Genomic DNA, 23,047 nt, shown 5'->3' on the forward strand with positions numbered 1-23,047 from the left:
TTCCTTTTATTCACATATAAACATTGATCAGCCAACATAATCAGAAGCTCAACTGAACCTGCTTGACACACGAGAATGAACCTGTAAAAAGTGAACAGTTGGATCAACTTAAAAAAATTACTTCAATTGGTAACACCTAAAGAAATTAAGTTTTCTCAACTTAAATTATCACGTTTTTCACGATAAAACGTGATCATTTAAGTTGAGAAAACTTAATTTCTTTAGGTGTTACCAATTGAAGTAATTTTTTTAAGTTGATCCAACTGTTCACTTTTTACAGGTTCTCGCATGTCAAGAAAGCATGCTTAAGTTTCCGTTTACCATATCTGATGTGTGCGGTGATGAATGTTTATATGTGAATTTATAGTTATATATAGAATATATAGAATTTATATTCGTCATAAAAAGTGATTGTGTCTCTTCAGAAAATTTGGACAAAACCAACCAATTCATATGGATTAGTTTTACGATCACTTTATGAACTTTTTGAAGCAACAAAGTAGAAGCATGGACTGTCAATGGAGGGACAGAAATCTCTCAGATTTCATTAAAATATCTTCATTTGTGTTTCGAAGATGAACGGAAGTCTTACAGGTTTAGGAGGGTGAGCAAATGACAACAGAATTTTCATTTTTGGGTGAACCATTCCTTTAAATATGTAATGTACTGGATGTTTCTAACTTTATGTCATGTAATTTGGAATTAGTAACCGACTATAATTTGTAAGTATACCCAGCACACACACACAGTTTACATGTAAAAAATCAATACTTTTATTGCAGCTAGGCTGCATTGAATTGATCAAAAGTGGTGGTAAATATATTTATAATGTTACAAAAGATTTCTATTTTAAATAAATGCTGTTCTATTGAATTTTCTATTTATCAAAGAATCCTAAGAAATGTATCACAGTTTCCACAAAAACAGTAAGCAGCACAACCGTTTTCGACATTGATTACAATAAGAAATGTTTCTCGACAAATCAGCATATTAGAATGATTTCTGAAGGATCATGTGACACTGAAGACTAATGGCTGCTGAAAATTCAGATTCAGAATGCGAGTTTTAAAATGTACGTTAAGCGTCCAAATGTTTTGGAGACACTGTATAGAGCTTACTGTAACTGTGTGTGCACGTCCATGTATACAAGTAGGTGTGTTTAGGTTCGTTTGCCAGATAGAATCAATAAACAGCTCGAACAAAACACTCATCAAAATTGCTTTGGGCACATTGAATGTTGACCTCGATATTCCTCGGTCTAATTGGTGATATTGAAGATACGTCTATGGCCAATCACAGGCTGTGAAGCCGCCCAAAGGCACTTGCATATTTCATTAGTGGTATTGTAATGGTCTTTGGCTGAAACACATGGCCTCTGGAGCCTCTTTAGTTGCAGTAGCCTTCAGCATCATCAGAGCAGAACACCAAATTCTGATCTAATAACAGCCCTCCGATTGCACATCTGCTACAAACCACGTTTCTCTTTCAGCTAAACTGCTTGTTTTATTAGTATAATTGTGTAGTCGGTGAGCTTTGTGGTAGTGCTTAATAGAAACAACAGATGTGAAATAAAACAATGTGCCTCACACTATAACGGTTAATATAATGCAGCTGTATGGTAAATAAGGAGAAAAAGGCGTGCTATAATGATGCGCTGCTAACCTAACAACAGCCAGACGTCGAATGGCTTTATGTGCGTGTTATCCAGAAGAGTTGAGGTAGTAATGTTAATTTATTTGAATGAATTTGACTTGAGAGATAGAGGCCAGGGTGACTCAATGTGAGCCTGTGTGAAACAGCCAGGAGCAGATGGTCAGGGAAGAGAGAGTCCAGGCTCCTCTAGTTAATGTTTTACCTGTTACCCATTAGTGCAGATTACCCATTACCCATTCTGCACATCAAACTCTCCACTGACTTCTAGATTTCCATAGCAATCATATGCTCCCACAGTTACCGGGCTATAGCGTACGTGTGATAACTCAACATACAAACACTGAAGGGTTAAGAAGTATTTTATTTTGCCATTACATCACTGCAGCATGTGTGAGAAGAAGTTTACTCATTTAAAACCAGCACAGAAGAGAGGAAGTGGAGAGCTCAACAAACATTGTGCTGGATAACAGGTGATATTGTAAATCATGGTCATTTCAGAAGGCAGGTGATCAAATGTAGCTCACTCATTTTTCAACGGATATCTCACATTTATGAGGTTTGGGTTCTTATTTTCCATTCCAAACATAGAGCATTGCAGTTATTCATGCTTCTAATCCATAAAATGTAACAGGAGTTTGGCAACTGAAGAAGTTCTGCACTTGCTTAACGCGAGCCGAACGAACAAAACTGAATCCATATGTATTGTGCGTGTGGCTCAACGTAGAGCAAGTGCAGTTTTATCCGTCGAAGTTCTGGATGCACACCGTGACATACTCCAGAAACTACGGTCAAAAACTTTGAATCCATTAGATTTCATTTTTCAGGTGTTCCCTGCCATTTACCTGCAATTAAGAAAAGTAAAATATGAAACGGTTCAATTAAATTGCATATTATAGCATTACAGTACATTCTTGGATATATTGTTACAATAATGTTTTTGTTTCAATCGACTCATCTTTCCTGACAAGTTTTAATTTGATTTCAGCAGTAATAACATTCAAACTGGTTGAAACTGCAAATAATTTTCCTCTGCATGATGTCATTTTGCCACTACTTTCAATTTACTTCATTAAAAGTTTTCAGGGTTTTTCACAATGCAGGTTTCCTTCCCCTAACTTACTAAATTAAAAAAAGTTATGTTGATAATGTAGTTTGTGCATATATTGATATCAAATTCCAATTAATTAGTAAAATAGGCTATATTCTGCACAATGCAAATGGTTTAATAAAAAAATTAAAAAAGACATGTTCCCTAATGCATTTATGTATGGTCTGAGAAAATCCCTTTAAGTTTTGTTTTTTTGTTTGTTTAGTTGGTTTTACCTGTCTGGCTCACCCCTGTAGTTTCATATCCAGGTTGCTCTGATGGAGAGGGCCTCGGTCGACATGCTCGTTTCCGTACCTGCGGGTCCTGTGAATCAGCCTGGCCAGTGTCGGGTTTTTATAGTCGACAAAAATCATGCCCCCTCTCCTTTCCCCGCAGCTGTAAAGGTGCTGATCTCTCCACGCACCTGTCGCACTTTACACAGGTCTAATGTTGACCGAGGGGCGGGGTGTGATGATGATGATGATGATGATGGTCCTGCTGAAAGTGTGGTTTGGGCCTCCAAGGCTTTAGATGCAAATGTCCTTTTACTTCTACGATCTAAGATCTGATATACGGATATTTTATATGGATCATCCGTGGTCGTAAGCGGTAAACGTTTTGAATCATTCAGTCACTGAATCACGATGACAAGGAAGGGCTTGGTCTGTTTCACGTAGGGCGGGTATAATTTGCACAAAATTTACATGACACTTGCAAATGTCTCTTTTTTTCCTGATTTAGATCAGACGCTGAAAAAGATAGTTACCCGATGGACGTCTACCAGTCTACTTCTTTTTTTAGGTTAGCTAATGTTATGTATGTGCAGAGAAACCTGAATAGCAGCAGTAAGAGATGGGTTTCACTTCTGAGTAGAATAACATCAAATATGAGTTATTGTCCATCACATAAACGATTGAACTTTACCTCAGGTTAAATACGTAACTGTTCTAAATTAGATTATGTGTAGGCTAACATTCAAAACCTACATTTTATGTTCTCGCTTCAATGATTGTTTCTGCTCGGTGCTTGTTGCAAGAATATGGCGCCATCGTGTGGTGAATGATGGAAACGACGCCATGTGACATCTGTTTATATAAAATGAAAACGTTGCAGGGTCATTTTAAGAAACGCCATTGTATAAAAGAACGTTTGTTGGATGTTCATAGGCCTTTTGATATACACTGCCATTCAAAAGTGATTAATGATTTTTAAAAAAGTCTGTTCTGCTCAACAAGGCTGCATTTATTTTATCAAAATAGTATACAGTAAAAGATAACATTCACAATAGTACAGTTGTGTAAAAAAAAAAAAAAACAGGATTCTTTGATGAATAGAAAGTTCAAAAGAACAGCATATATCTTAAATAGAAATCTTTTGTAAGATTATAAATGTCTTTACTGTCACTTTTGATCAATTTAAATGAGAACTCATTTTTTTGTGTAAATTTGGAGTGCTGTCAGTACAGAGAACAACGACAAAAATCGGTGTTGCCTACACCGTGTTATCCTCTTTTTTAAATTTGCACCCTGTTGACTTAAATGGGGCAAGTTTTAAACCTGCTTTTAGCCTCTTAACATCCTTGATGTGTCATTACAAGTGCCCAGCCATGTTAGATGATTCCTTCAGAGTGAACACGGTGAATCTGACTGCAGTAGATGTGAAAGATATGAATAAAAGTGATGTTTATTCAGCCAGCGCACATACCTGTATCCACAGTAGTCGATTGTCGAGTTCACGCGCGTGATCATAAACGTTCGCGTGATCTCGACAATCGACTACTGTGGACTTCGACCGAAAACAGGAAGTAAATACAGGTATGTGCGCTGGCTGAATTAACATAACTTTAATTCATATCTTTCACATCTACTGCAGTCAGATTCACCGTGTTCACTCTGAAGGAATCATTTAACAAGGCTGGGCACTTGTAATGACACATCAAGGATGTTAAGAGGCTAAAAGCAGGTTTAAAACTTGCCCCATTTAAGTCAACAGGGTGCAAATTTTAAAAAGAGGATAACACGGTGTAGGCAACACCGATTTTTGTCGTTGTTCTCTGTACTGACAGCACTCCAAATAAAAAAAATGAGCTCAATGTTAAAATTGACCGGAGTTCTCCTTTAATGAATCCTTGTTAATTTCTTTCTTTAAAAAAAAAAGATTTTTACTGAGCCCAGACTTTTGAACGGTAGTGTATAATGTTACAAAAGCTTTCTATTACCAATCCCAAACTTTTGAATAGCAGTGTCAGTACCGGTCAAAAGTTTGGAAACACTACTATTTTTTTATGTTTTGAAAGAAGTCTCTTATGCTCATCAAGTCTGCATTTATTTGTGGTTTTCTATTTTAAATATTCTTTAAAATATCATTTATTTCTGTGATGAAAAGCTGAATTTTCAGCATCATTACTCCAGTCTTCGGTGTCACACGAGCCTTCAGAAAGCATTCTAATATGCTGATTTATTATCAATGTTGCAGGAAACAGTTGTGCTGCTAGTCAGCCTAATAACTGTTGAAGTGATAGTGAAAATTCGGTCACAATTTCACCCTGAGGTTTGTTTCAAACCAGTCACCAATCACTTTAATGGCTTTTTTTTTTCTTTTTTTTTTCATACAGTGAAAGTGAATGAAAGCTGCCATGCCATAAAGCCTAACATATTCGTTTGTGTTCTATTTTTGGGTGAACAAATCCATTCTGCAGCTCCCCTGCGTCTCTTCACCTCACTTACATGCTATAAACCTTTTATCCAGCAGGAGGCAGCAGTGGTGTTGCACTTCCTTCGTCACGTTTGCTCACGTTATTATTTTCCTTCGTCTGTTGGAATGTTTGGCTGGAATATTAATGTGAGAATAACAACTACATATAATGATATTTACGGTATATAGCCTATTCAATGACATGTATTTGATAATGTCTGATGACTGAATAAGCGTACTTAGATTTTGAATCCACTCATTTGTGCCAGTAGACTTTATTCACAGTAGGCTAAATGAAATGTTCCATAATCTGTAATGTAAAAGTATCGTTTTGTAGTTGTTTTGCATATATTCTCTTGAGTCGATACAGTTCATTACAGAGAAGTTGTTTGTTAGATGAGGACAGCTGAACGTTTTATGTACAGACACTGATTAAATACTGGTTTTATCAGATTTGCCACCAGATACTACCAAGAGTAGCTTTAGAGATTCCCATTAATCGAAATGAATCCCAGGGATTTGCGTCTGTGTTCATTCAAATTCACGATCCTCCACTAGTAGCACTCTCGTGCCCTACATCTTCCCCTGACCCCGCCTGCTCGGGCCAATACGGTCCGCCCCAGACTAAGTAGGTAACAGCAGTATTTATGTGTGTTTCGGCATCTTTCTGATCAGTGTCTGTCATCCCACTGAAGTCACTCCACAGCATATATATATAAAATATTGTGCTTTATCTGTCTTAGGGTTCACAAATGTAAGGCAATAATCAGTGCGTGGACTAATTGGCAGCACCCACGACCAACCAACGAGAAGCCGACAGGGAGTCGAGGGGAACCTCGGGAACATCTCCGGAGCGGTTTGTCAGGACAAACAAGTGCTTTATATTCCCGAGCGAGCTCAAGTGTGCAGGGCTTGATCGATAGGACTGGAATGTGGCTGTTTCGCCGGAGATTAGACTGTCGGACGAGCGAAGCCAAAGCACGGGACCGGGATCTGGGAGAAGCAGGATGCTGAACCGCGATCAGGGTGAGTGCATATGGCCACGTCTGGACGCTTTTGTTCACAATAACATGAGAATGCCAAGCGCGGGTTTGGTTTTAGCATTCAGGCATTGTCGTTCATGCAACAGACACGCGTGTCACTGTAAATGTCTGTACATCAGTAGCATAGGGGGATTTGCTTGCGTGTTATGAATGCGATCATGTCAAGAAAATGATGTCGTGGCCTACTTCGCTCGAGATGTCTCATCTGCTCCCAGTCCAAATGAGTGTGTGCATGAGATTTACAAGATATGACACTCTTAGTGTCTTACGCTTATAGATATAATTAGGCTATCTATGCATGTGTGTTGTTCATATCTAAAGTGATTGTGACTTGTGTTAACATACAGCAGCAGAAGGGCATTGACGTGCCAGACGAGACAGGACTTGACACACAAACAAACAAACTTGAATGCGACAGCCTCATGAACTTAAACTTGCTTTTTTTGTGTGTGTGTTATAGTTTAATTTATATTATTTTAGTTTTGTATACGATACGAGTTTACTAGACATTTTCTTGTCCCAAGAATGTACAATACATTATTTAATGGAATTGGGAGATATCATGTCAAACTATTTCATTGATTTCTTGGAGAACTGAGAACTGTTTTTATTGAAGGCATACTCCACCCAAAAATGATAATTCTCTCATCATTTACTCACCCTCATGCAGTCCCAGCTGTAGCCTATATGACTTCCTTTATTCTGTGGAACACATTTTCCGGAAAAATACACCATAATGCAGGTCCTTCAAAGTTGACGCTTCAAAAACCAAGTGAAATGGAACTAATCCATATGACCCCAGTTGATGAATCTTTGTCTTCTGATGCAAAATTATAAGTGTGTGAGGAAAAATACTAGGCTAATATTTTACTAATACTAATATACAAACCATCACTTTTGGCCTACTGTCAGCGTGCTGTGAATGTCAGCATGTTGTGCAACTCGTGCGAGAAGTGATGCGGAAGCACAGAGGACCGTCACTTCTCATGCGAGTTTCACATCGTCAACTTTGTGGGACCTATCTGTATTATATGACCTCACAGAGATTTGATTATTTTTGTAAAAATCTCCATTTGTGTTCCACGGAAGAAAGTCATATACAACCAGGGTGGCATGAGGGTGATTTTTGGATGGAGTATCCCTCCAAGAACCGGAACCATTTTTTTTTTTTATTCCGGAATTGCTTTATAATTTTCATGACGATTGGTTTGTTTCCTGCCTTACTAATAAATGTTACTACAACACCACAACTACAGAATGTAGCAGCTACAGTGCAGAAAAATAGTGTGAACAGTGACCCAAACTTATTCTTCTGACGAACTGGTTCTTTTAAGTGAAGCAAAAACAAAGAGCACGAGCAGTGTAGTCCGATTCCAGATCAAATGACTGTGAGAAACAGTATCATTAAATTATTTCTTTTAGACTTTCTTTAATATCATTTTTACAAACAGTGCTTTTCTTAAGGAAGAGCCAGTGATCTTGATCAGTGTCATGTACTGTACAAGTAATTTGGCTTGTTCTGTGATCTTCGGTATGTCACCGCTGTCATATCGTGATATGACATGTTTACAGTTTGTTTGCTTCATCTTATCACCATGTTCTCTTTAGGTTCTTTGTTAGGTCTAACTCTGATCCCATCAGAGTTCCCACACATTGTGGACTTTGTTGGTGCATGCTTCGAAAAATGTATGTACCATACCAAATCTTTTTCATTGACAGCAATACACATACACACTGGCATCTGTCTTTTTAACCCTGTGTTGTGCTGTGTGAATGGCCTCTTACAGACTTACTCCCTTGCAGATTGCTTTAAGGAGTTGCACTGCCAGTTTTATTTGTGTGATGTTGTCACTTGGCCGATCGCCTGTGCGGACGTTCCTTTGGAACATTTGGTATTGGCACATGTCACCCATCGATTGCAGTGGTACAGTAAAGCAGCAGTGGCACAGCACAAATGATGCCCCCAGGGCAGTCCCCATCATTTGTCCTGCATGTCAGCACACATCGAATCAAAGTTAATTCATCATGGCTGGAGACCTATTCCTGTAAAATCTGTCACATTTAGCAGAGCTATCATGTGACACCAACAGATTTGAGTAGTTTGGATGGGAGCTTGTGATAATTGCTATGGTTAGGTTACATTAGCAACTGGTACCGGTATATTAGATTATGCCTTGGTCTGCTTTCAGGTGTTAGTATAATTAATGTTAATAAATTATTAATTTGTATTGATTTGGCTTGTCAATATGGACACCAGATTAGGGATCACACTCCAAGATAGGTAGCATCAATACACACGTGTCATTTCAATCACTGCAGTGGAGTTTTAAGTCACGGTCGCATTCACTGTTGTTTGGTGAATTTTTGTCATTGACTCAGTCATTGAATCCACGCTGTGAATTTCGTGGAATGGTCCACACACATTTCGCAATGGATTCAAATTGACCAATCGCAGTGTTGATGGGTCATTTTCCGGGTTGATGAACAAAAAGCTGCATGGTTTGAAAGTGACTTCTGTGTGAGCTGTGCTTCTTAGATCGTTACACTATTGACAATAGACAATGGACCGGTTTGCACCATTTTTGTGACAGCACCTTTAGTCTTTATTTTTTACACCAACCACTACTTTGTGTTTAACCAAAACACATGTTGTCCATGTAACATATGTTTGGACCATCATAATTTGATGCATATTGTTGATCTAAACTGCTGATATTGATGTGGTTTAGCTCTTTTTACGCTGGCTCAACTTCCATGAACACAGAAACAGAGCAAGACTTTCCCCCGAATGCACTGTATGATGAACAGACCACTCATTGTCCTTTAGGCCTCTAGCGGTTAGGGCAAATCTTTCGTCTTTCGTCCTCACTTGTGTGTGCCACATGGGGATCCTTTTGTTCCATGTCCAAATCACCAAAAGACTTGCATTCTTTTGATGTCCACCAACTCTGACAGATATATGACTCAGACCTTCTTATGATGTGATTTTTTTTTTTTATTATTTATTTATTATTTCAAGTTAATAGGAGCATAAAAAGTCAGTGCAGAGGAAAAACTCATTGCTTTGTTTTGAGAAGTCCCGATCAGTCTGTATGTTTAACCCCACGTTATGTTACAATTTTATTGGTTGCAGAACAGATTGTGGTCATTTCTGCATGTTAGTGTAATTGGTGTTGGAGGATATATGTGTACTAAGTGTTACAGGGTAATAAATAATGAACACAAATATTGAGTGTAATGGTGTGTGCAGTTAAGTCACAGGTGGTTAGGTGGAGGCATTCCTTAAACCTTGAACGAACACAATAGAAGTGACCTGGAAAGACTGAGAGGTGCTATGGGGTTGCCGCTAAATAAAAGACAAAGGCGCACAGAGAGGGTGGAGGCGTGAGGTCATAATACTATTAATCCACTCAACACAAACCACATGTACTGCAGAATCTTTTTAAATTCCAGCAAGCATACACAAGCATTTCATCATTGTGTTGTTATGAAAACTGTTATTGGATGGGAATGGACATTTCCGGAACTAGTCTGTGCGTTCTAATTAGTCGTTCATGAAATTACTATATGACATGGGACAAGACTAATAAATAAACATTAGGCCTACGCTAAAGCTATTAAATAGCAGTCCCAAACTAGCTTTTGTTAATACAATGTTGGTATGAGCCACCACAGTCTTTTAAAAATATAAAAAATAACACAAAGTGAAAATAAAGTGGCATTTTGGGGTTAATATTGAAACGACAGTTACCATGGTGAATACACAATATAACAAGAACTGTTAATGAAACATGGAAACTGCTCCTGGTGAATAGAATGAATGCAAATCCTTCTCTGCTAACATCCGACGTACCAGTAACGTGATTTATTGGTATTTTACTTTTATTTCATGACTTACTAATTTACAACGTAACAACGTTGCATGCTCGTAGTTTCCTTTGCACTTTATATACAGTGAAGCGATACACGGCGCGCGCCTCCCCATTTGCGCGTGCAATTGAAGAGTGTGCGCTACGAGTAGGCCTACAATATAACGGCTGAATGGACAGGAACGTCCGTTTTGCTGAGGTGAAATACTTTTTATTTCAGCGTACACATACGTCACTGCCTGGTAGTTCCTATTGTGCTGGGTTTTCTGAAGTAGTTGTGATTCGCCTCTCATAACATAACGTGCTCTAAATGCACGCAGAGTGGATATATATATATTTTTTTTGTAATCGCGGTGGCATCCGTAATCGTAATCGCGATTAGAAATTCGATTATTGTGCAGCCCTAACATGGGTAACGTTAGATGGATATGTTTCATATGATGCGAATAAAGACAAGGCTTTATGGGACATGAGTACAATCAGCTTAGTGTTAGCATGATAACCTTAGTGTTAGGGGTGTAACGATACCCTCATGTCACGATTCGATACATATCAAGATACTGAACTCACGATATGATATTATTGCGATACTCCAAGACATATGGTAAAAGGAAAAAACTTACTGTTGATTAAAATGCTAAATGAATAGGCTTGGACTTAGTGCTGGAAACCCAATGCACAGGACAATGGTGACACCAGAATAAAAATATTGATGATTCTGAAGCTGAATACATATTGTCACTATCCACGATACATATTGATGCATTTTTGTATTGCGATATATTGCGACACAATATATTGTTACACCCCTACTTAGTGTAGATTGTTCAGCCAACAGGTCATTGAAAATACTTTTCAATCCATGAAATTTTCAGTGGCCTTAAAGGGATAGTTCACCCACAAATGAAAAATCTGTCATCATTTATGCACTCTGACCATCATTTATTCCAAAACTGTTTGTTTTGTTTCTTCTTTGCTTCCATGTTATTAGTTGGAATGCTATAAAATGATACAGAATAATGTATTTCAGTCTGATTCAGAATTAATGAAACCTTAAATAAACTGAGTCTGCCAGGGATCTCATGTCCTCGTGTATATTAGACTAGTAGCCCCATCTAAGGCCTGTCATTTCTGATCAAGTATGTTTACTAGAAAACTCTTCCCTAGCTGGCTGTGATATTCAGTGGTCTGAGCAATGCCATAACTTATTTGTGTTAAGTTATAGTAGAATAGCCACAAAATCTTTTGTTCAGTGCTCTCTGTCAGAGTCATTGCAAGCATTGTAGTGAAATCTGGTGTGGTAGTCTGAGGAAAACCTGTTTCTTTCTCCCCCCCCATTTTTTTTCCATGTCAGTTCCTGTGCGTCGAATCTGTAACCTTACCCCGTTCGCCTGGAATGATCCGTTTTAATTTTTTTAGTATTGTCCCTGGACATTCATACATTTAACAGAATGTCCATCATTGTTACTTAGGGACAAAGTAATCACCAAACTGGAACTGGACACATTTTTGTGCCTTGATAACCATGCATCAACATAAAGAAGACACACAGATTTATTAACTGCACCTTTACTTCTTATTGTTGTTGTTATTATTATCAACATCTTTTCAGGTGATTCCTGTAGGTGTTTGTTGCACATGAGCCTCTGTTGTTTTACATTGATGTGACCTCACTGTAGTTGGTTTCATGTGACCACCCCTGTGGGTACGATTACAGGTCTGACACCAGAGGAACCTCTAAAATTCAATCCAGAAGTCTCAAGGTTTCTAGAATAACAGATTGTTTTCATTACCAATAGTAGTTTGATGAATAATTAGAGTGATGAATGATAGATCCTGTGAAAGAAAATAGGTAGGCCAGCCTCTAGCCTATGTGCTAATCATCTGCTTTTTATTTTCTTTGTGAGTTTTTTTTTTTTTTTTTTTTACTATTTACATCTGTTGTTTTTGCTTTGAAGTTGATTTAGTTGTTTTTATGCAATGTGTTTCCTGTAGACTGAGCCATGAGGTGCCGAGAGTATGACCTCACTGGAGCCTCGTTCTGGGAGGCCCAGAGTTTGGCCGTTGGAAACTATAGCACATGAGGTTCATTTCCTTGTCATTCAGAGAAAAAAAGTTATTGTTATTAAAAAACGTTCTTGTCCACACTCAAGCATTTTAGGGCACGTTTACGCGGCAACGATGTACGTTTTTTCGCGTACAGACGACAGCATTGTCAAAACGATCCCCGTTCAGCAGAATCTGCAAAAACAACTAAAATGCTGTATTATGCTGCCAGGCCAGTAGTTGGCGACATCACTTTGTAAAGTAAAACTTCATGGCTATTGACTAACATGTAATATGCATAATGTCCTCGTTTTCACAAATTCGTGTTTTTGTAGTTTACACAGAGACAATAACGGTATAGTTTTTAAAAATGTTTTAAAAAATTTGCGCTTTCAGGCCCCCAAAATGCCATTGTTGTGTAAATGAACGGCCAAACCGCATAAAAAGTTTTCAGTTTTTAGTTGAAACCGGTGTCGTGGAAACAGGTCCTTTGCTAATCTCAGTCTGAAGAGTTGTGAAATGTTTCATCTGACTCCATTTTCTAGTTCTCTGCACAACCAGGCTGTGGGTTCCTTTCACCCTTCGTCAGCAGATACTGCAGGCGACACATGAACAGAATGAGTGGAGCATGACTGATCCATTATGAAGGAGTTATGCAAGAGAGGGTTCCATTTCTTTCTCCTCCCTACACACACGTTTACTCTCCCTTTTATCAATTCTTCCATTCCTCACATTGTATTCTCCTTCAGTCTCTTGTACTCTTTAAAAATCACCACAGTCTTCTCTCTTTTGTTTTGCTCATTGCTTTTCATCAATCTCATTTTTTCCTCCTTTTTTATTCCATCCTCTCTATTCTCTGCCCAAGTTTCTTCCGCTGGCAGTGTTCCAGGTTCACCCACACACACACACACACACACACACAAATTCACTCACACTGATCTTTTCCGGAGTGGAATTCTGTAACTCCACGCTGGGTGTTTGGCAGTGTCCAAACCGCAATGGGATGAGAGAAAAACAGCCCCTGCAGGGTTTGGCTGAGATGGCAGACTATTTTAGTAGCAGCCTGTGCCAAAAGCACCTTCTGATTCATGAAAATAGGAAAATTTGCTAGTGGAGGATTATCATTAGGATGGTGGTGTGTTGGGTGCTATCTAGACAATGTGTGAATGAGAGGGTGCTCCATGTCTGTGCAAATATGATATAGAATGTTTGTATGTGTGTTTTAAATTGGATAAGACCAAGAAAATGTGTAAATGTTTATGCAAGGGAAAGATAGAGTGGTGGGGTGTAGTTTTTGGCGCTTGTGGGAGGATATGATTGAGGTTTACAGCTGGACAGATGCTTTTCTGACATCTTGCAACACTAGCACACAATACTGGAACAAACCAGAGTGTGCGAGTCAAGAGTATGCATTTCATGAGCAAAACTGGATAAAGAGTTGGCAGAGAAGAGAAACAATCTGTAGGCTGGATAAGATATGGAAAACAATGAGGCAACGCTATGATACACATTGATTTTGTTGCAGGGTGACGCATCAGGCTGGAACCCTGTGCTCTGATGAACATACACACTGTTCAAATCATCAGCCAAATTCTTCAGGAACTGAATGCTTTCCAAACACGACACTGCCTAAAACACACACAATATCATCTGTAGCCAACGCATGCTGACGGTGCTGTAGGTGGGTTACTTAATGGATGATTGGTGTTGGGTGTGGGTGACTAAGGGAGTCGTGAGAGAACGTAGCCCACAGACAAGGCCCTGGTGTTAGGTACGACAGGACAGCTTGTAGGGGGTGTAGCAGGTGGTGCCGGATCTGCTTCTGTGGTCAAATACCACTCACATAGTGCCACTCATTCAGTACATCAAACGCATACAAACAAATGACTGTGTCTGTGGTTATTCATGCATGAATCAGTCTGGAATCAGTTGCTTTTTTGGCCTTCAAAGTAAAATTTGCTTTAAGGGGTGCGTTGACTCCGAGGACAAAATTCTTGGCATTGCTGTATCTTTCAATAAAAGATATATTTAGAAAAATGTGAAGAACAAACCATAATTTTAGTGTTCAGGCACGTCATTAAAAATAAATTCAACCATGCATTTGTAATTTCAGGAAGTTTTTGGAGGTGCAGTTTCTGTACATCCACTGAGAACAGCGTCTCAGTTTGACGGTCTTACTCGACATCTTTATCCAACAGCAGAATCACTCTTATGATTGATGAACAGATATGAGTTGTTCAGAACACACCTCCATAAATTCACGATGATGACACATGTTAAGCGGCGTGTCAAGGAGAAAGGCGACATCACAGTTCTCCTGATTTCAAATCATTCTGTTTGAGGAGGGTAGAAAAGTATCTATTTAATTGTTAATATTTTACAATTTAGGGAGTTAGTTTTGAGATGTAAAACTTCTGAATTCTGAAAGCAGTAGCCTATGTTTTTATTTTCCCTTAACGCTGAGCTCAGACTACAGGAGTTTTAGGCCGATTTATCCCTGATTTACCCCTCTCGACAATCTGAGAAAAAATGTTGTCCAGGACCTTGGTCTTTACACTGTTCACCCCAGATTATCTGGTGTTCTGAGGCATTTACAAATCAAATCTTAAACCTCCCGATCTGTTTGCAGACACACCGGGACCGCCCCAATAATATCAAACATCATGTTTTATATTTAGGATTTTAAATCGGGATGATTATGACCATGAAACAAGTTGCTGTACGGGTCAGTTGAACAGCGGAGATGGAGGAACAGTGACAACAACACTCTTGTATAAGGGGCCATTCACACAGAACAGGGTTTTGCTTTGAAAAATGTGAGACATGGGACAGTGGAATGGGGCAAAACTCAAGATGCGTATTTAAAAATTGCACTTGTTTTAACTTGAGCACCACGTTTTTAGAATGCGGTGTCATGTGCGACACGCTGCAAAAGCCTCGGGTTTGACTGAAGAGCCGAACCCTCACTCTGAGTCGGGTCTTGAAGCAGGGTCCTCCAGTCCCTATGATGATGAGCTCTTTCAATATCAAGAATCAGACCCCCAGGAAGTGGGTTTTTCGCCCCAGTTTGCAAACCATTCTTTGTTGTAATGCACCTTTGAGAGTGTCTGGAATCTTGAGATCCTACGAATCTCCTACAAATTTGTTTCCGAGTGGTCGCAGCTAGCACCTTGATGGCAATGTCTTCATGGTTGAGAGTAAGTGGAATCCTCAATAGTAGGATTCCTGACTCCTTAATAGAGAGCTTGGTTTGTTGCTGGAGTCTCAGTTGAGCATTTATACTGGCGTGGCTAGCAATTTTGCCAAATCCTTCTTATACTTTTTTAGGGGTGTGCACGAATATTCGACCTGCAATTATTATCCGAAAAATATACATTTTACAACATATGTTGCTTAGCTGCATGCAAGCACACAAACTAAAACTCACAGGTATAACTTAAAGGCAGGGTAGGCAGGATTTTTCTAAAAAACTTTTTCTCAAATTTGTTTAAACTGTCTTTATATACCAATACATAATTAAAATGTAAGTAAAATCGAGTGTCTGTAGTCCTCTCAGGACTGCAATAAACACAGCTACTTATTTCATTCACTCCCACCCCCTCCCTTCTGGGCTCCTTCCAAAGCCACGCCCCCAAACCACATGAACGCGCAATGCCGACCGCTCAGCTGGAGGAGGACGCGTTTGCCAGCGCATGTAGCGACATCATGTCAGAATCACATGTAATAAAATACCTAACTTTATCATTATGAATATAAACAACTAACATGGCTGTTAGTACTCCCTATCAAGCTAGCATATCGATACTGGTAAAGTTTAAAATATATTGAGTTTGATTCAGTAATGAGCTAGTAACATAAGGCAAAGCTAAAAACAGGTTGCATTGATACACGTTTTCCCATTACCATCAGTTACACTGTGATGAAGATGAAGGATTCATAACATATACGGTGTTTTGCATGTAAGAGCTTCCACGATGAAAGCACTGTTGGCTCTGATCTGATGAGGACTAACGTTACACTCCGGTGACAAGTAGCCTACCTTTCTACCTTACTAGTTCCTTTTTTTGCCTTGTTTGCCTTCGCTGACTGTATATGCAGGTACTGGGAATTTTGACTGCTCTTTCTCTGCCATTATTGTGATTCTTCCGTGCCTCTTCGCCTCCTCGAGTCAAACGGGTGCACGCATGTGGGCAGCTCCTGTAGCAGCAGGGGTGGTAGCCATGGTAGCGAGGGAGAGTGACAGTCGCCCAGCCAATCATTTCATTCGTTCTGAATGGAAATAAGTAGCTGTGTTTATTGCGCCCTGAGAGGACTAGAGATACTCGATTTTTATACTCTCTTTTTCAGAGTAGTTACATTTTAATTATGTATTGGTATATAAAGAAAGTTTAAATAAATTTTGAAATACATTTTTTTGAAAAAAACTGCCGACCCTGCCTTTAATGCGCAATGATCTTGAGACACATGCTTCATAGAGGGAGATGGGTTTAAGAACTGAAAAGACAAAGCACTGTAACAAACTTTGCTTAGCACACTGAAGGGGTGAGCGATATGACAAAAATATCATATCATGATTTTTTTTCCAGGAAAATCACAATTTTATCACGTTTCTCTTTCAGTGACTGAGCATTACAGCCAAAATAATTTCCCTATTTTAAAAACAAAGCCTTAAGTTACAAGGTAACAAAATATGAAAAAAAAAAAAAGAAGGGCAGACAATTAGGCCAAAGTGGCACAAATAAAAATAGGCTACACAACATATAATATACAAATGAAATAAACAGTGCTTTATTTTTTCAGCTACAGTGAAAAACAGTAGCATTCAAGAAAGAAATTAAATGAACAAATATAAAAATAAAACACTTCATAGACATAAGAACCTGGGAACGCTGATCGGATAACATTCCGATCAGAAGCACGTTTACACTTTTCAATGTGTATGTGGATAACATCCGGATACAGGTCGCACATTAATGCCAAGTGTAAACTGATAGAATGCACTGTAGCATGATACTACGATATTTCTTCAAAAGCAGATTGTCGAGGCATTTTAATCGTCCACGATCAAAAACCGCGATATCGCACACCCCTAGCACACCGTTATCTGTGTCCCTGCGACGTCTGTTGGCGGAACGCATTTTCTCTGCACCTGGCCTTATTGTTATCAGACTTAGGAGCCAACTTTCACCTGAGCATGTGGATATTCTTTTTTTCCTCAACATGAACGTGTGGAACAATATAAACACGATAACCATATGCTGACTCGAGTGTATCCGTTTTGCACGATAACTGGCACAGTCTTATTTATTAGCATTTTTTCCCGTTCGCTTTGCTTCAGCTTAAATGCTTTTTTTTCTGTATATTTTTTGTTTACACACATTGTCTAATGTTTTCAACTAAAAGAAAATCTCAAGATATAATGTAAGCTTGTTGTGTATATTTGCTAATCAAAAGCTTGTTCAGAAATAATGACAAAAACGTAATGATTCAATAATAATGTCTTTCTCGTTAAACTTCATTTAAATCAAGCCCAAATTTTTGAATACAAAGCTTTTGAAAAATGCCCATCCCTACTTTCTTGGGATCTGGACTCCAACAGGAAGTGGTCTGTTCGTCTTGGGCGAACCCCTCCTGTTGTACGGCACCTCTTAGAGTGCTGGAGTCTAGAGACCAAATCATATTACAGGTTTTACAATGGTCCTTGCAGCATTATTCCACTATAGACAGTGACATCGAGTGGTATGGTTCTCTGTGGGCCTCCTTGGTGGAACTGTCTTTAAGGTGGAGTGTTGTTAGGCCTCCTCTCGCTCTAGAGAGTCATTCTGTTAAGGCCTCCACTCCCCAGAGCTCTGCTTGGATAGCAGTATCAAGTTGTCAGGCTCTTTTGTGAGCCTCCTTGTTAAGCAGTAATTAGCATAAGACGTAGTTAGGCTTCCTCTCTCAATAGAGGGTTGTTATGCTAAAACCTCTGCTCTGTAAGCTCCGTAGAGCAGTGAACTGGGTTGTAGGCTCGTTTTGAGCCTCCCTGGTTAACTGTGGGCGTTGCTGTGCTGAGCCCTTCACCCCCAGAGCTCCACCTGGATTGCAGAATCGAGTTAAGCAGTCCTTGGCGTAGAACGTAGTTAGGCATCCTCTTTCTTTAGACAGTCGTTTTGCTGAGACCTCCGTTCTAGAGCTTGGTTGGGGTGGCTACGGTGGGTCGTATGGCTCTCTGTGAGCCTCCTTGGCGGGACCACCCTTAGGAAGTGTTGTTAGGTTTTCTGTCAATAGAGAGTCGTCATGCCGAGACCTCCGCTCCCCAGAGCTCTGCAAAAGATAATATGTTCAAGTTGTATAGGTGAGGTGAAGGTGAGATGATCTTTTTGCGTAAAGCATATTTAGGCCTCCTATCGCTATAGAGGGTTGTTAATGCTGAAGCCTCTGCTCTGAGAGCTCTGTGAAGGCGGTGGACTGGGTTGTAAGCTCCTTTTTGAGCCTCCTTGGTTAGTGTCAATTTTGGCGGCCATTTTTGATTTAGTCTTCATCATCAGACGAAAATGCTTATTGATCTTAGTCACATTTGAGTCATTTTGTCTTTCATAGTTTTAGTTTTAGTTGACGAAAAGTCATTGCATTTTTTTGTCAACTTTTAGTCATTACTTAAGTCAAACTGCAGTTACCGACATTAATTTTGGTAGCTATTTTATATGTAGTCTTTATTAAAAATGTCATTAATTTTTCTCTCTAGGCCAATTCAATTAAGCTTATGAGAAATTAGAATCAAGGTAACAGGATGTATTGACATTGCACTCTTTAGCAGTAGCACTTGTGCAATTTTGCATAGCCTATCCCTTTTCCTTGGTTCAGTGGTTCTCCAATTTTTTTGAGTGCTGTACCCCTTGAAGCATTTAATGTCTTTTTGTCCCCTCTCTTCCACTTAGACTGCAGTCACACCTTTTCCATTAAGGGACAATGTTTTCCAGTAATTTTTTTTACCTTTATAAAATAAATAATGCTTTAAATAAAACATTGTTCAATAAATATGCAATGATGGTAAAAACGAAGTGATACTTTTAAATATTAAATTAAAATCACCAGTAGGTGGCGGTAAGTCACTGTCTTTATGAGTGAGTCATCGAGTCATTAATTCATTCAGTAACGAAGCAAGTGGCTGTTTATGAACGGGTCATTGACTCTCACGATTTGTTCAAAGCCACAGATTCGTTTACGAATCACCGTTGTGTACTGTAGTTCTGCTATGGCTTTTGTTGCAAAAAAGAACAATTATACAGCCTACTGACAATACTGTTTTAAATGTAGTACATCACAATTAAACATCACTTAACAAAAGTTACCCTTTTGTTTGTTGAACTGTTGTATAAAATCAATTTCACATTTGAAATCGTGTGGATATTCGGGAAACATTGCATTCTTGCTCGTATAATATGATCAACATTAAAAACACGTCCTGCATTTTGATCGCTGATTTAGTCGCACAAACAACGCAAGCGGCTCGTGACAGAACACAGACCGACTGAATGACACTTTAATTTAAGTTGAAAATCTCAAATGAAGATCGCTGAACTCCAGCTTATTTGTCTGTGTTTTCAGATCATCCGCGCTTCTTCAACAGTGTAGAGAGCGTGTGCATGTTTCCAAATACTATTGAAAAGACCGGGTAGAAAACGTGTTCTTTTAACAGAAAAAGAGCTCTGACTTGGGGTTTAAATGATTGAAATCTGGCAACCGTAAGCATGAACGCTCGTAAAAACAGACTGTAATGTGTTGTCTCCTCCTTTATTCGACAAAAACAAGTGGTTTTGGTCAAGTTTAAATTATTTTATTTTTTTACACATTTCAGTCTTGTCTGTTTTCGTCATCGTTATTGCATGTATTGATATAGTCACAGTTATCATTTAATGACGTGGGTGTCGTCTCTCATCGTCTTGTCTTAGTCAGGGGAAAAAAGGTTGTCAACAAACATTTTTCGTCAGTTTTCGTTAACGAAATGAACACTGCTTGGTTAACTGTCTTTAAGGTGGGCGTTGCTAGGTTTCCTCTCGCATTAGAGAGTCATCCTGCTTAGGCCTCCGCCATCCAGAGCTCCGCCTGGATAGCAGTATCCAGTTGTCAGGCTCTTTTGTGATCCTCCTTGGTAAGCAGTCCTTGGTTAGAGCTCTGGTTGGGTGGTCATGCCAGGTTGAATGGCTCTCTTTGAGCCTCCTTGGTGAAATCACCCTTAGGAAAGCGTTGTTAGGTTTTGTCTCGATTTAGAGAGTCATCATGCTGAGTCCTCCGCTCCCCAGAGCTCTGCTTGGATAGCAATATCGAGTTGTCAGGCTCTTTTGCGAGCCTCCATGGTAAGCAGTCCTTAACGTAGAACGTATACTTTCCCCAAAAGTGACAGGCAGGATATTTCTAATCCATGGCCATATTCCCTTGAAGATATTTGTAAGAATACCAGGCCCTGAGATCTGCCCGCAGGGTATACAGCCAGGGTTTCTGGCCCTAGGGAATAGTCATGACAGCCGCTGGTGCGTACCATCTAGGATGGGAAATTGTGACTCTGGACCTAGCTCCATGGAGTCACTGACTTTATTCATTCCTTTAACATGGCGGAATTGGTATTTGTTCCCCAAAGCGTCCTAGGATGCAGTGCAAGTTCCCATTCGAAAGGGAATGTGTTGGGTTACAAATGTAATTATGGTTCCCTGAGAAGGGACACGAGACACTGCGTCTCATTGCCATGCTTCTGGTATGCCTGCCCACGTCTCCATCAGACAAAAGAAGTTGTTGACGTGTACTACAGGCGCCCTTTTATACTCTGGTCACACCGGTAGTGACGTCATATGCTGTCACCTGCCAATGTTGTTGTGTTAAGACACCTGCTTCAGACACAGGTCACTCTGGAGGCATTCCCCAAAGCATCCTACTAGGATGCAGTGTCTCGTTCTCCTTCATGGTTACATTCATAACCCGAGACGTTCTCACAGTCCCCTTTAAACATATGTTATCCAATGTGTCAGGTTAAAAAGCTAGAGCAGTTTACAGTGGTAGTTAAACTAGAGAATTACTCAGGAGGAAGTGGCAACATCTTCATCTGTCAATTGTCTATCAGTCAATTTATTAAGTGTTAAGCTGTGTTTGCACCAAAGCAGTTTATTTAGCGCACAAAGGTGCATCTTCTCAGAGACTTCCATTCAAAAAGAACAACCTCAGATCTCCCTGTTGGACGGACATTGCACTTTTGTTTTAGCTAACCTTGTAGGCTCCCCATAGGAGAGGGACTCTGGCTGAACAGTAAAGACTGGACTGCATTTCAGTTTATCAGAGGAAATAAGAGAATGGAAAGCGACAATGAACAAAAGCAAAGCAAGGGATTTAATCTCATTGAGTGCTCCGCTTTTACATGCAGTTGTGTAAGGTAAATTGGATGGTTATTTAAACGTGTTTCCTGGAATGGGAATGGGCCGGGTGGCTAATGTTGGACCAGCGGGCGATTAATCATATTGTGTTTGTTAGGAATCTGATTATGTTCTTGCTCTAGAGGACAGATAAACACAAGCGTGTGACATGGAGGCAACTCTGAGAGCGTTTAGGTGAGAAACAGAAGGACAGGTGACCAAATCCACTAAAACATCTCCAGGGAATGAAGACGGTGAACGCTAAGCTTCTCCGTTTAAATGGAAAGAAGTGCAATTTGAGGTAAACAACTGCAGATGGAAGTAATCAATGAGCTTTAGAGGAGAACAGCAAGTGAGGAAGAACAAAAAAAATGGGAGGCTAGGAACTGAGCAAAAGGAAGGCAAACTGAAACAATGGGATAAATCGAAGCCAGACAGCTCTAACAGCTGTGTCAGATTAGGTTACCGTGGTTACAAGTGTCCACCTCGCTATCCAACAACAGGCGGGGCAAGACACTCCAGAGGTCGTGATATTAACACGGTCGATAAACAAGTGTTGTCTATTTGAATGTGGTCATCCCTGTGAACCTCAGGTAACCTCTAGAAAGTGACAGTTTCAGAAAGCATCAGAAACCACAGCAGTGTAACTGCAGTAACTCATTTCAGATATCACTCTAATATGCTGTTTTGGTGCTCAATAAACATTTCTTATTATTATTATCAATGTTGAAAAAAAGTTGTGCTGTTTGAACTTTGAATGATAGTATATTATAAAATGATAGCATAAAATAAAATGTATTTCTATTTACATTATAGCTACTAATAATATTATTAATTCATGTCTTTTTATAATTTATGTAAGCACTGTTCATTTTCTGTTCATGTAGTCTTTAAAGGGAATTATGGGATTGTTTTAAAGCTTTCAACTTTCAGAAGCAGTCATTTTGAAGGGCCATTCTGAGTGAGTTCTACACAAATGGTGTTTGATGGTATTGCCACTTCAAATGCATTGCAGTTTTTAAAAACCTGCTTAGACCACAACCTGTGTGATGACTTGCAGAATATACACTATTCAGAATTCCTAATTTATCCCAAACTTCAATTTCCATGAAGCCACTTTACATTCAATCAGCCTCTCTTTTCACTCTGCGTTAAAAGAAATGTTAGTCTGCTCTGCTGAGTAAAAAGTAAAATCATCAAACTAACTTCCCCAAACAATTCTTTACATATATAACTTGGACTATATTCGTCCCTCAACTAGACTTGTGCTTG

The 23,047-nt window shown here is 39.3% G+C and overlaps 1 protein-coding gene across 1 annotated transcript in view; it reads left to right on the forward strand.

Annotated features, from left to right (window-relative positions):
• The first annotated feature begins 5,955 nt into the window (after nucleotides 1-5,955).
• tmem198ab (transmembrane protein 198ab) overlaps nucleotides 5,956-23,047 on the forward strand; it is a 35,567-nt gene continuing 18,475 nt past the window's right edge. The window contains exons 1-2 of the mRNA XM_084425579.1: nucleotides 5,956-6,062; nucleotides 6,178-6,460. The gene's annotated coding sequence lies outside the window, so the exon portion shown is untranslated. The remainder of the gene's footprint in view (nucleotides 6,063-6,177; nucleotides 6,461-23,047) is intronic.

This window comes from Rutilus rutilus (assembly GCF_951802725.1).
Source record: "Rutilus rutilus genome assembly, chromosome: 12".
NCBI classification, from domain to species: Eukaryota; Metazoa; Chordata; class Actinopteri; order Cypriniformes; family Leuciscidae; genus Rutilus; species Rutilus rutilus.